This window comes from Triturus cristatus, chromosome 3_1 (genome assembly GCF_964204655.1).
Source record: "Triturus cristatus chromosome 3_1, aTriCri1.1, whole genome shotgun sequence".
In the NCBI taxonomy this organism is placed as follows: Eukaryota; Metazoa; Chordata; class Amphibia; order Caudata; family Salamandridae; genus Triturus; species Triturus cristatus.
The window spans coordinates 345,959,412-345,969,749 of NC_140583.1; the positions used below are offsets into that span (position 1 = coordinate 345,959,412).

A 10,338-nucleotide genomic window follows, 5' to 3' on the forward strand; every position below is an offset into this window, starting at 1 on the left:
TTCACCCCTATTGTTACGTTCCAAATATTCTTTAATGGCGGATTCAATTGCAGACCGATGCTGTTCCTTCTCGAGGACTTCATCATTAAGCCGCCAAACTGATTGGCGAGTAGATTACTTCACGTTGGAAATGGACAGGGATATGCATGAATGGTCTGATATAACCCTTGGCTCTATTGACGTTTCCTCTATTCTGGGAATACCATTCTTCGTAATAAATAAATAATCGATACGGGAGAATGAATCATGCGGAGGCGAGTAAAAAGTATAATCTCTCCCATCCGGGTTTTGCAACCTCCATGTGTCCGCCAAATTAAATCTGGTACACGATCCGCGATATCCGCAATACTAACGCCAGGATCACGGAGACAGAATCAAGGATTAGCCGGCTGGAAGACTCTGAGAATAAAATCTGCAAATCTATAAGCAGCCTCTCGGTCTCAACAGAGCAGATGTCAAGGAAAATGTCCGAGTTGGAAGATAGGAACCGAAGAGGGAACCTTCGTATTTTTGGGATACCGGAAGGCTCGGAGTATGCATATGATTCCTGTGTTTCCTTTTTGGAAGCATGGTTCTCGCAAGCAACCAACCTCACCTTTCACCATCCGCTCGAATTTGACAGAGCTCATAGAGTACCAGGCAGGGCTACACCGAGTCAGAAAGTTCCCAGACCCATCGTTTGTAAACCTATCCTTTGTACGTAAAAATAACCACATCCTATGGAAATCAAGCTAGATCTTCATCTCGCAGGACTACAGCAAAGAGACGGTTGATGTGAGAAAATCCTTTCTCGCCCCACGTCCGAGACTAAAATCCCTGGGCCACCAATTTGGGTTCATAGGGCCAGCGAGGTTTCGGGTCTTCATCCACGGTTCTCCGCACATATTCTCAGATCCACAAAAACTCAGACAATCCTTAGATGATTCTGAAGATCTCCATGTGGATACAACGAGGGGGGCCTCAGCAGTTCCTTCTAAATGACTATACTACTCATTTGTACTACACGCCTGAAACAGGGTCCTGTATAGGCTGTATAGGCTCAAAATAAAAGTGCTGTATGTTGCTGTATGTTGCTTCTAGCCAGTCATTAAGGTCTGGTGTTCTCTCAGTGCCTACTTAAAGTGGGTGGTAGTTGGGCGGTAATTGCAAGGGGTCTGTGAAATGGGTGGTTATTGCTACGGGATCTGGTCAGCTGCTGGGATGCGGCACATTGAGTGACAGATGGTTTATTCCTGCAGACGACGAGGTCGTAGTAGGGGGTTGAATGTAGGGTTTTGCTTTGGTCTCTGGTCTCTGGTCTTCTGCGTTTAACCTACAAAATGTTCACCTACAAATGTTGGGGTTTAGTTAGTTGCACAGCATCTCGAGAGATTCATATTTACTTGCACTGTGTTCCTCTTAGGGGCGGGTCGTACTTGCTAAGGCTGTAGGAAATCGTAGGAAATGTGATAAATAGTGCAAAAAAGGATTGCAGTGCGTTTGAAGGTCATGATCCTCTGTATCTGTATCAGTATCTCTATCTGTGCCAATATCATACTCACACTGGGTATGAGGATATAGGTCTTCTTTCCTACGGGAGACCACTGTTCTAGGATGTTCCAAGATGTTCTAAGATGTTCAATTGTTGTGCTTGTTCCCAAAATATTGCTATGATTACGGTTTAAGGCCATGGGAGGGACGCTGTCTTTTCCGTGTCACCATGCTTATTACTTTCTTTCGGGGTGGTGTGGGCGGGTCGGGGGCGGTGGGGGGGGGGGAGACAGGGGAGGGCAGAGTAGGAGTGAGAGTTTGTTTTTCATTGTATTTTGTTTTTGTGTCTTATCTTTTGTTGCTGTCATCATTTTTCATGCATACCAGGGTCGGGAGGCTCATAATGTCAGTTCTCCGATGAGAATCCCTATTGCTTCACCTATGATGATGTCTTTACACTTACGGTCGCCTTGTTTTTACAGGTTCAGGTCCAGGGGCTGCTCGGGGGAATGCAGTGGTTGTGCTGATAAGCAATCCCATATCCGTTCGGTACAACCTTTTCTTAACTTTCTATGTCACTATCCACAATAGATACACCACTCGGCACAACAAGGGTGACTAACCTGAAAATAATGTCGCTTAATGTTAAGGGTCTCAACCAACCTGTTAAACGCCAGAAAGTCCTAGATTATCTACGTAGGCAAAAAAGGGATATTGTCCTGTTGCAAGAATCTAAAATCAATGTTAAACAGTTTCATACACTTAGAAAAAATTCTACGTAGAAGTGGCCAGTTCGGAGGCAATAGGAAAGAAAAATGGGGTTTTAACTCTGATAGCGAAAAAATCCAATGTTGATTTGCTTTCCGCCAAGTCTGACACTAAAGGGAGATGGGTTACTTTATTGAATTTCTTACTGCAGGCAGCACATGCGCTGCTTCAGCTAAAACCGCTTGTGTTCTTTTAAGCAGCATGGCTGCCCCGTAACACGGGCGACTGTTTCCAATAACTTTAATTCAGCATTATCTTGTGTCTGTTTCAACCCCCCCCCCCCAAGTAAAATGACAACAGCACATCTGTGTTACATGTCATCTGCACTATGCCACCTGACGGGTTGTTTTCAAAAGTCTGTTTTATTAAAAACAACAACACCACCAATACCAACAATTCCACCACCAATACCAAAAGAACCACCAATACCAGTACCACTATCACCAATACCACTATGACCAATACCAATTCCGCCACCAATGCCACCACCACCAATACCAGTGATGGAGCAGGGTTTTGAAAACAGAAACCTGCTCGGATTGAGACCCCGTAATACTTACTAAAAGTGTGCAGTGGAGAGTAACATTCGAATCAGATGAAATACACATAAAACTGCTTTGCGCATGCGTTCACTAATGTGAACTAATATATGAAAGAACGAGGCCACATTTTACATTGCGCTTCAAAAGAAACAAAATTAATGCATTTTGCATCTTGAATCTCACTTTAAAAAATAATAATAAATAATGCCGCTTTTGCTTAAAGCTTTACTAAGAAAAATATTAACATGGGATAATGCAAAGGTGGGTGGTAAACAGTGAAAGGTGCATTTCCATGTAATTAGTGAATGCTTATGTTTCATTGAGCCAAATGGGCCTGCATTTTCATAAAATTGACAAGATAGAGGAGGGCTGGAGAGAGCATGAATAACCCAATAAATAGACAGAAAAGCTTAGCGCTGCAGAAGAGCATGAAAAGTCAAGTTTGACCAGCTACGGAAAACATTGTTTGTCTGCCAAAAGATGAGACTGGCCGTGGGACCCAAGACTTCTTCCGTGGACGTAGCTGAAAGACTCATGTGACATGATGAAATAGTTACATATATTATAATAAACAAACAAGTCTAGGATAACGTCATGTGAAACATGAAAAACAAAGAAGACTATAGAATTATGAATGTGATCATGATGGTGTGATTGAACACCCCCTGAGCTATCCAATAGGATAATGCGTTTTATAAATTGTTTCAACTAATGTGGGTTGGGCATGTAGGTTTTAGGGTATAACTAGGGTGCCTTTAGTGGTGTGGTTTAGAATCGATGCAAGAAGAAGGGGTGATGCAAGAAGGGCTGAGCAAGGAAAGCTGATGCAGTGCGGAGCTAAGCAGAGAGAGGAGAGATAGAGGGGAAATTTGTCGCTGTTCGTCGGTTTGCAGAAAGGCCTCGCTGTTCCTGTTCCTGTCCCTGTCCCGTTTACTGAGTCCTGAAATCTTTGTTCCCTGACTCTATTTCAGGGGACCCCCCACTACCTCCTTGGCCAGGTGGGTGGTATTTCTCTGATCCTTTGGGTTAGTATATATTCACGATTCGTACTTTGCATAGTTCATAGTAAATGTATTTTTGTCTCTGAAACTTATGTCTCTTCATCTTTCCACTCCTTCATATTCATATTGTTTATTGATTGAGTATGAAACTGTTTGCAATTTTTGCTGATGTTTTTCTCTCCCTCTTGTGAAATTCTTTGTTTGAATTTGTAACCTGTATGCGATGAGCATTAATTAATTACATATTAATTTGTGATAAACTTTATTAATCTTACCGAGAGTCTGTGATTATTTAGCTAACTAGATAGTTAGATAGTACTATTCTTACCATCAACTTCTCAACTAATTGGTCCATCGACCAAAGGAAAGAGAGTGCTTTACAGGTTCAGTTATGTATTTAGAAATGTTAGACATGAACCTGTAAAGGAAACTATTTATCACGTCATTAAAACTTGACCCCCAGCGCAACAGGGATTACATGAGTTGGGTGAATGTGTATGGGCCATTTGTATGAAATATTCATGAGTATTGATCCCTGATTAAGTGTAGCGCTGGACCAGTTTTCTGGTAGCAGAGGACGGTTTAATTATTGATTAGTTTGGTAATAATTATTAATTATTGATTATATGTTCTTAACATGAAAAGTTAGTGTCCTGTTCTATGTTGTCTAGAAGTACGGGTACGGAGGTACCTGAGAGATCCCGAGATGGAAATTTAGCCTGAAATAGGCAGAAGAAGAGTGTGGATAAGTTATCACACTAGAGAAGTACTTTGTCTGTTGTTATAATACTGTACGGCGGTAGGCTGCAGGTGTTATATTTAGGGACAATTTTGTATGTAAGTAGAGTGTCTGAAATAGCGAAGTGTCCACTTCCGAAACTCTGGCCTTATCCCCAGGGTAGTAACAAGACCTCTTTAAATAAAGTCCTCTTGTGAAACTTTGGCCTTATCCCTAGAGGAGTACCAAGTCCACCTATAGCTTGGTTGGACGTAAAATAGCACTGGTCTTTGTTCTATTTGAAGTGAAAGAATCTCGTTTTGGAGTGAAAAACTATCTCTTTATTTAGTGGAGCAGACAAAGTAGCATTGTTTTGTGTTGTCACTAACAAGAATTTGATTAAGGAAACTTAGAAATATATTGCCGTGTTATTTTGTAGAGGGAGGGTCAGTAGAAGGAGTAATACTAACGTAAGAAAAAGCTGCGCTGGCATTGGTTAGATAGAGGGCTTTTAGGGAGCTGTGATTGGTCAATTTACGTGAACTGTGTGAGAAGTTGGCCTGGCATATGCTGGTCACTAGTTATAGTGGCCACCTTGCACCAGTCCAATCCGACTCTTATAGTAGATAGGTTTAAGATAACCTTTTAAAGAAAGCTATCCTAGTGGTAGCTGTGTAGAGCAGCCTTCAGGCTAAGTCTCTGAGGAATGTAAAGCAGCTTGTTTTACATTATAATCTCTTGAATTACCAAATGAAAGGACACCACACCGGTATATATATCAAATATATATGTATTTATTTCTAGACACACTCTACTAATCTCTTTATGAGATTAGAAGTCAGGAATACATTCAAATATCAACGTTTTACAGTAAGTTAAGCACAAATATGGCTGGGGCCCTAGGGGCGTACCACACCATATACTAAAAAAGAGGTTTAGGAAAGTCGACTTGCAGAATGACAAGGCCTAGGGCCTGTAGAATCGCTGGGGCTTCACTAATGCAGTAAAAGCAGGTAAGTAAATAACCCACGGGAGACGGGTGCAGTGTGAGAACACAGCCGCAGGTTCCCTATTGATTTCAATCAAGCAAGTCGCGGTTTGGTTTTTAAAGTTTAAGGGTACTTCGAGGAAGTCTACAAGCAAGCCACTTACAAGGTAAGTAATTCGGGGGCCAACACACAATAGGGCACCAGAGTGCACGAGTTACCTCACCCAGGGAAGCCGGGTGCATAGGTGTCTTTTGGTGTCGGGTCACGAAGCTGTTTTCTATAGAGACCAAAGAAGATTTGCTGCTTGCGAAGACTGTAGAAGTGTCCGGTGGAATCCAAGGCTGGATTCAAGATGAAGATGACCTGAAAATTGAAGGGACAGTGTTCACAGTCATTTGCCAGTGACCCGGGGCCAGGAAGATGGATGCCCACGGAAGTCAGGTGATTTCAGGTGATCAAGGGTATTTTGACTCTTCGCTCACGGGGTCCAGGAAGGATCAACAATGACCAGCAGCTGGATTCGGAGTGTCCCACAACGTCTGCAGCTTACTAAGGTGTCGGCAACTGTATTGGAGCCAACAAGCCTTGGCAACAGCAAGTCTTGTAGAAATTAAAGAAGGTCAGGGTTGCAGACCAGCAAGGTCTGAGGGACTCACCCAGCAAAGGTGAGTGAGGGCAGATCTGGAGCAACCAGGGGAGTCCTTTGAGTTGATAAGAAAGTCTTCGGGGGACCCACAAGCCAACAGGCAAGTGATCGCAAAGACGCCTCTTGAGGAAGTGCTGACAGGAGCCCACGGTCACTCAGGATGGGATAGGCCTCTGATTTTCACTGCAATCTCTGCTAGAGGCTTGGGGCACAAATGGTCCAATGCACAAGTTTGTAGAATGTCGTGAAGGAGTTGCACTTGACAATAGTGCACGGTACCCAGGTATTGCTGTCCCTCATCACTCGTGGGGTCCACTCACCTCAGCTCTGCTGGGGACTCACAATGGCCGTCAAGAAGTCAGGAATTTACTTCCGGGGCTGCAGGGACTTTGAACTCCAGCGGGAGCGGGAAAGTTTGCGACCGTTGATTAGAGTTTCTGGTGCCTGCCAAGCAGGGGAGTCACTCCTTGACTCCAAGGGAGATTCTTCTGTCTTCCAAAGGTAGTGGAACGTTGAAGGGCCAGGATTCTTCTTTGTAGAGTGTTGTCCAGGGTTATCTGATTTGCAATGGCAAGATTTGCTATCTTATACTGAAGATAGGGGAGGGACTAGCTCTATGACCACTCCTCTGGAAGGGTCAGGGTAGGGGGTGGTTACACTCACTTCCCTTTGTCCAGTTTCACACCAGAGCAGGGACAGGTAGCCCCTGAACCAGTTTGAGCTGGCATATGCACAGAGGAGCCTACTGCTCCCCCAGTGCAGGACTTCAAAGCACTCAAGGAGTGCACCCACCCAGCCCCAATACACTAAATCCTGTCTGGAAGGTGGTGACACCTCCCTGTGACAGGATACCTATTGTTGGGCCTCCTCCACTGAGAGTTTCAGTCAGCAGCAGGAGGGCAGCCCAGTGTCTGTGCTGGTGGCATCCATTTTGTGATGCCAGGGCTCTTTCAGATTTCTACCGTGTTACCACAGTAGGTACATGTAGTCACCTCTAGAAGGGTGGGGTCATACTCCCACACCAGTTACTGGTGTAGGGGTATGATTCCAAGTTGTTTGACACCAAACACGACATATTTTGATGCAGTCATTCCAAAGTTAGCATTTACCGTTTGGTTATAATGCACTTAAGAGTAGATGGTTTAACCGCATCCACAAACAGCCACAGAGAATAGACTCTGCCAGCTGCAGAGGGGTCCTGCTCATGCAGTGGCACCCCCTTACATGGTAAACCAAGCACCCTGCTCTCAGGATTGATAGGGCCTGCCTTAGGGGTGACTGATAGGTTTATATGTGTGTGTATGGTGAGATATAGGAACCTATACCAAAGTGAGGAGTGCTAACACTACCTCACCCAGGCTGCAGTAGCAGGCCTGTGGTGTCAGATTGAGTCTGCTTCCCAGGAGTGGCATAGTACATGCTTCAGTCCCTGGTAGGCCTGTGAAGTACCTATGCCCTAGGTACCTAAGGTACCATATACTAGGGGCTCATAAGGCACCACAGTATCCAATCACTAGTGCATCTAATATGCACTCCAAGTTGTTTAGAGAGAACAGAGAGACTGGGGCCCTGATTAGCAGGGACCCAGCCAGACTATAGCCATAAACCAGTGTATACATCAGAAAAAAAGTGTGGGCAACATAAGTGCAGATCCTACTCTCCTACACACTGCATTTGTATTGGTTGAGACGTTGCTTACGTAGTGAAGCTCTGATTGGATGGTTGGTGTGAGTCGCGCTTGTATAGGACGAGAACTGACAAATAGAAAAAGTAAAATTACGGAAAGGTTTCCTTGCTTGTTTTACTGAGATACATTAGCGTAAAGATTCGTAAAATGAAGTTGTTTAAGAAAATAAAGAACTCCTTTAAAAAGGATAAACCAACAGTGACTAGAGAGGGAATTCCTATTCCACCTCCAAGAACGCCTGCTTCCTTTATGATGTTAGAGCGAGGATACCATACGACTACTTGGTTAGAGAATTTGGTGGAATATACAAAGGGTGATGGTGTTATAGCTTTTCCGCAGCATGGTTTGTTTAATGTAAGGATTTTACAGAATTTGAGAGATCGAATTAATTCACTAGAGCCAAATCCCAGACCTACACAGTATGAAGCGTTAGAGGAATGGGAAGTAGAAGTCTTCGAAAGAGAGAAATATTGAGGTGGCAGGAGGTACATAAATATAATGACTAGATATCCTTTTGAGAGAAGAGAAAGTGAAAAGATGGAGGAGAGCTGTGATAACTGAGGGTTTGTACCCAGTTCTAGTTTCAAAAGGTCAGACCTGAGGTAAATGTAAAGAGAAAAGGAAAAATGTAGAAACTTCAAGATTAGGCAATGACCCAAAGGATTCTGATGATAAGTTGTTAGATGACTTTTTTAAATCATGCCCCGGCACACATTTATAATCATTAGAACAAGTAAATAACTTGAGTATTAGCATGAATACATGAAAAACATGAATGATTTAATGCATTTCTTGTTGAGACTCCAGCCAACACGTGTTTCGTCGCTCGGGACAAGAAACCCACGACGTCCTCAGGGCTGGAAAACATATCAAAAACATAATGTCAGCCCACCACATTCGGTGCTTCACTGATACAATACATCTCATGTGAATAAATAGTGATCCCAACTCATTTCCTCAACACATACCATAAATCCTACATCAGTGTCAACGATACCCTACACAGAACAGTGACTATTTACCATTAAAATATTCATCTTAATATATACACTGATGATGTTCGATAGATAAAGCCAATCAATGAGAAATGCACCCTACGGTTAGTGCGAATGGTTCCATACGATAATGTGTAGTGCCAAACAAATAAAAAACGTGCAGCTAAAATATTTCACACAGGTGACATAACCTAAGCAGGTTGTCAATGGAGAAATCTGCTGGGAGGACCCAGGCCTACCTTCCAAGAGGTGCAAACGTCTATGCGCCTGAAATTAATAGAATCCAAGATAAACATTTTTTACTGAATAAAGTACATTCTGACAGGACCAACATTTATTCTAAGTCGCATCCATAGGGTATAAACATACCTTCCGACTGGTTATAATTCCGTCCCAGCCTAATTATGGCTGGGCAAAGCAAGAAATCTCATGTAAGGTCCAAATTTTCGCATGTGTCTGCAAAAATATAATAAGGTCCTATTTAGAAACGCTGAGGCAGAAGCTCCTGTTCATAAATATTATCGTACAGTTTAATGTATACGTTTAAAAGATATTAGGCTTGTGTGATAACAATGGGTGAATTAGAATAACACTTGTAGTGTACAGTTTAAAATGATAAAAATTGCCTGCCATTGGAGAGGAATAATCCCCAATTTCAGAAGTCAAGTCGTCATCCTTGCAGACATCAAAAGATTCCCAAGTCTGATATCGTAAATTGTGCACAATTGTATATATACACAAAATGATCCGAGAGCATGTCAGATATATGCCCCGTAAACCAACACCGTGTGCCCGACACTAAAGCAACCGCTGTGAGATTATAAAATGATACCGTCTATCCGCTTACCAAATTCGCACAAGAAGAAGTAAACTCGTGGCAAGCTGAGGGCTTCTATATTTGAACGACCCCCGATGAGCTGAAAGATCAAAAGTGTATATCTATTCAAGATACCTAAGTCAACTAACGATGAAGACTTAGTCAAAGACCCCAAATAACACGTCCATACCTGTAAGTTACAGCAAAAGAGCCTGAGTCCGACTCCCGGTACCTCCGTACGGCAATAACGCGCGGCCCATAACCGGAAGTACTACTTGTAGCGTAGGAAAGTTATAAAGACTAGTGCGAAGATGCGGTGAATGTAAATCCCAACCGCGGGCGCCATCTTATGTGGCTTGTGATATAAACGCGAGCCATATCTAAATAGTTCGTAACTGCCCGAAGGCAAAAAAATCAGCATAATTCACTTCAATGGGAGCATTTGTGAAACAAAGCCATATTTATATAATATTATTTTGTGACCCAAATGTAAAAACGATCAATATTGTGAAAGAATTCTTCATGCATAAGGACAAAGCTATATAATAAGTAAACCACATCATATATTACGTGTGATTCAACAGTGATGTTTAATCCAGTTACTCAGTATGGTCGGCCTGAGAACTTCTGCAAATTGCCGCCATCTTGGATAGGTCATCACAAAGACAGACGGCTAAGTCCGCCTTAGTATATCCTTCATATTCA

The 10,338-nt window shown here is 42.9% G+C and overlaps 1 long non-coding RNA gene across 2 annotated transcripts; it reads right to left on the reverse strand.

The window, feature by feature from the left end:
* Positions 1–5,266: 5,266 nt before the first annotated feature.
* On the reverse strand, positions 5,267–9,886 carry LOC146860234 (uncharacterized). 2 transcript variants are annotated; one of them, XR_014979117.1, is made up of 4 exons: positions 9,824–9,886; positions 9,664–9,733; positions 9,186–9,272; positions 5,267–8,678 (listed from the first exon to the last, which is right to left on the reverse strand). It is a non-coding gene; the product is annotated as an uncharacterized LOC146860234 (long non-coding RNA). The 2 variants fall into 2 exon arrangements; XR_014979118.1 differs by lacking the exon at positions 5,267–8,678 and adding an exon at positions 9,059–9,083.
* Between the last annotated feature and the right edge of the window lie 452 nt (positions 9,887–10,338).